Here is a 4,517-nt window from a genome sequence, read left to right on the forward strand (position 1 = left end):
GCCGCCAAGCACCTTGACCGTTGGATCAAGGTGTGATCCAACGCCCAATAAGCCAACCCAAATTAGGGTTTCCAAGAACCCTAGCAAGTGCCTCATCCCAGCGTCGCATGGAACTTCCCAAGCCCGAGCTTCACGGCCACAATTAACCCCCTCTATTATTACATATATGTATATATATTATATTTTATATTTTATCTTATTTTCTTTTATTTTTTACTCTTTTATATTATTATTATATTTATTTTCATTATTTTATTTCTTTATTATTATTAATTTTCTCTCTCTCTCATATTTAGCTATTATATATATATATATATTTAGTATTATTATTATTATTATTGTATACACATATGCTTTTATTAATTTTATTTATTTGATTTTATTTAGTATATGCTTTTTACTTTAACATTTGTATATATATATATGTATATTTTATTTAATTCTTATTATTATTTCTCTAATATTTTGCTTATATGTCGTATATATTATTTTATTTTATTTTTATTTTGTTTCCTTTATTTTTTTCTCTTTTTGTTTTATTGTGTTTTTATTTTCTTATTTCTTTATTTCTCCACTTTTCACTTTTTTTTTATTTTATCATATGTTTTCATACTTGTCTTCATTTTTATTTCCTTCATGTTCTCTATCTCCATGTTGATTATGTTATTTATTGTTTATCATTTATTTTGTCTAATTTGTTCTTCATTTCATTTTCTTTATTTTTAATTTTTGTTTATTTTCATCACATTTTCTAATACATATTTTGACTCTTAAAGGGTACATTTTCAAATCAATCTAAGGTAAGTAATTTTGGATCGTTATTTTACCTTTTAAGTTAAACTTACAATTTTCTTACTTAATGACAACTAGAAATTACGTAGTATCGAAAGGGCAGTTCAAGGGTGCTAACCCTTCCTTGACTGTAACCGACTCCTGAATCCAACATATCACTGGTAAGATGCAGATCAGGTAAGAAATAAGGTATCAGATCATCCCATTTTTAATAAAATAAATGATCGGTGGCGACTCCAAATCCACTTTCCTAAGTCGAAGTCCAATTCCGGGCCCAACCCGAAAGACGGTTCTGACATCTTGGAATCATTGTCATTCATAATCTTTCTTCCAATTTCTAGATTATTACTTTTTCTGTAACTCTTGGCTTCTAATTTTATTGATCTACTATTCCAGACCAGTTCTACACTCTACAGAGGTCCATTATGAACAACCCTCACAACCTAATTTTCTGCATTCAAAATGACATGATTCAAACTCATAACCTTATTTAAGATATCTAATGTGTTATCCTACTAGACCAACTAATAATTGATAGATAAATGCTTTTGATAATATTTGGAATCATTCCCGTTCATTTTTTTCCAAATATTATCATAATATTTTTAATCACTAAATAAGATTAAAATGAAGGTTACAAATAACTTCTCACCTCATCAATAATCAAGATTCATGAATTTGTGATCTCTCTTAAAAAATCAAATTGAGAAAATGAGTTGAAAATAATACAAAGTTGTGAAAAATAAAGAGTGTGATTTGAAAGAAAGTCGATAAAAGAAGGTTAAAATCATATTTGAATTGTTTAGGTAAGGAGAAACCGAGAGAAAATTATAAGAGTTTCAAGAGAAAATGATCGATCGAATAGGAATGGAATGCAAAGTAAAAAAAACGTATTTTTCTTCATATTTAAAATTTGGTAAAATTGCTTCTTAATACCACCTAAGTTTACTCATTTTTCATTTTAGTAATTCTCCTCCTTCATTTTTGTTCTAAATTTCCTTTTTATTCAATTTAAAACTACCATTTTAAATTAACATTAACAGTAGTTAGTATCTTCTAATTGATTCAAGGATCGATGAATCGATTATCATGCATAATAATTCATCATGATTAATTACCATTTTATAATTCACGATAAGTTAAACAATAAATTTTTTTACCGAAATTTTATGAAATTAAATATCAACAGAAGTCAAGGTATTAAATTTATACTTGAATATATATTATATCATTAATTGATTGATAAATAAGCGTTTCTTAAATTTTATGTAGGTGTTTTCATGCTTGTATAAATAATTCGAGAGTGCATGAAAAACAAAACAAAGAGTAAAAAGACGAATGTGAACAAGAAAGGTTGGACCTACCCAACCTGTTTGAGTCAAACCTAAAACATGATATCACATCATCATTTTTGTTAAGTCTAAGGTTAAATTTAATGACCGGTGATTAAAATAAAAATGAATCATACTATTAGATATAATATTTTTTAAAAATATTGAGTGACCAAAACTGAAATAAAAAAATAAGTGGGTGACCAATTAAATAATTTATCATATTTATTGTTATTTGTCTAAAATTCATATTTAAAATTCTAAAAATAATGTTCAAAATTTAAAATAAAATAAAATATGTAAACACTACAATAAATTACCACACATCAATATATGAACAAACACAGTTCGAAAGATGTTCTTTTAAACATAATTCGTTGTATTAATTACTTACGTTCTTCTTGTGTTGGGTGATATACTGAACCTAAAATAGAAAAACAAACCACTAGTTTAAACATTTGTCCCTGCCATTACCCGAGCTTTTAGGGTATTAGATTGATTTATACATGGATTTCCAAATCAATAAGCAAAATAAGCCAACGGTCCAACGAATGCAGCATTAATGTATGTAGCAGGCTCAGAAAGGGAAAAATCAGACTGATCATCCGTGAATCCATCATTCTGATCCGGACCTCCAACAATGGCTCCAACTAACACGTTAGGATTTGGGTTCGACGAGTAGAAGTACGGCTGAAAACCAGCATCGCATCCGATCTCTGAGGATGGCTGCCATGGAAGGCAATGAAGAGGCTCTGTGGTAAATCCTTTTGGGGAAATTAGGTCCACAGCCGACCAAGTAGGACATTTTAATTGGATTCTCCCTCAGCATGTAATCCACTTGTCTTTTTGAAAGTCCAATAAGTGAATTTGGAGTAAACGAGACTGCCACAGTTAAACGTCTGCATTCCAGCATCCATGTACTTGCCATATGTGGTGAGTAAAAATGTTATGAATGCAACATATTCAAGGTTGCTTGAAGTTGAACATAAGTCCTCCTGCATCAATTTATATACACTTCAAAACAAACCAACGGCTGCCATTTACTAATAGTATATCAAATTCTCCAAATTACCTTGTGCGTATTTGGAGGTTGAATAAGGAAAATCGGGTAAGATTTTACACATAAAACTCTCAGCTTGTTGCTTGAATTGCACGAAGTTTTTATCCTTGTCGAGTAATGCAAGCTGCAAATAAATAAACTTAGATTTGAGACACATATATAGAGAAAGGGAAAATTGGATGGAAGACTATAAAGTTAATTACCATGGATATAAAAACATAAGTACCAGCATATTTGTTGTCCCAGTTGAAGATATCGGTTTGATCATTTGCTCCCAATGTTTTCAAGAAATTATAGTAATAAGCATCATTCGTTGCTCTCAATAACCATGAGGCACCCCGGAGCAACTCATCATTATAAGCAGAATATGAGCAGTAAAAAGGGCAAACTGCTGATCCAAGTGAGTCACTATATACACCACGATACTGAATAGAAAACGCCATAACTTTCCTTGCTGTTTGAAGCAACAATTTCGAGTATTTGGAATCCAATTTTCGGAAAACCATGGAGGCAGCTGCCAATGCAGCAGCCATCTCGCCAGCAACATCCGAGCTGGAGTTGCTTGGGGAGACAGAGTACACAGCTCGGTCAGTGCACATGTCCTCGGGACTTTGCCAGCACCTGTGATCCACATTCGGGTCACCCACACCTACGTAGAGCTTCCCAGGCGTGGCCGTGGCACATTTCAGGAGATATCGGTGGCCCAGCGAATTGCAGTCCTTGCCTCTTGTAATTGTGGACCCATTCTATACCCATATTCAAGTGGCAATTGGGAAGTTGAACTTCACATTGTCTCCGGAGTCGTAGTAGCCTCCGGTTAAATCTACCTGAACTTGACACAAAAATGCAAACTATTTTAGTATATCTATTTGCAAAATATATGTGCATGGTGACCGAAAATAAAAGTGAGAATAAGAAACATACATGGTCAAGGGAACCATCAGAAAGGCCAGAATTTGACCTCCAAGAGACCTGCTGCTTGGCAGGCAGTGCCCCTGACCTCTGTCCTTGGAAGAAGAGAAGGGATTTAAGCAATGCATCTTTGTAATCCAGATTTCCCTCCACACCAACCGTATTTCCTAGCATTAAAAGTGTCATTGAATATATAATGCCCTGAATCCCGGATTAATAGTTCGGGTCAACTTGAAGCCCAAAATTGAGCCATTGGACCTTATATTATATTAGTTGGACCAAGTTGTTGATAGTGAGCTTGAATTAGGGCCTAATAGAGTTAATGACTGGTGATGAGTAAATTATGAAAATAAAAGTAAAGGGACTAAAAGTATAGTTTACCCATAGTTATTTTGAAAGTCGAAAAACCCTTCATAATATAT

At 32.4% G+C, this 4,517-nt stretch overlaps 1 pseudogene; it reads right to left on the reverse strand.

Annotated features, from left to right (window-relative positions):
- Nucleotides 1-2,642: 2,642 nt before the first annotated feature.
- LOC120154485 lies at nucleotides 2,643-4,281 on the reverse strand (annotated as a pseudogene).
- Between the last annotated feature and the right edge of the window lie 236 nt (nucleotides 4,282-4,517).

Source organism: Hibiscus syriacus, unplaced genomic scaffold (assembly GCF_006381635.1).
Source record: "Hibiscus syriacus cultivar Baekdansim isolate YM2019G1 unplaced genomic scaffold, ASM638163v2 tig00111131_pilon, whole genome shotgun sequence".
NCBI lineage: Eukaryota > Viridiplantae > Streptophyta > Magnoliopsida > Malvales > Malvaceae > Hibiscus > Hibiscus syriacus.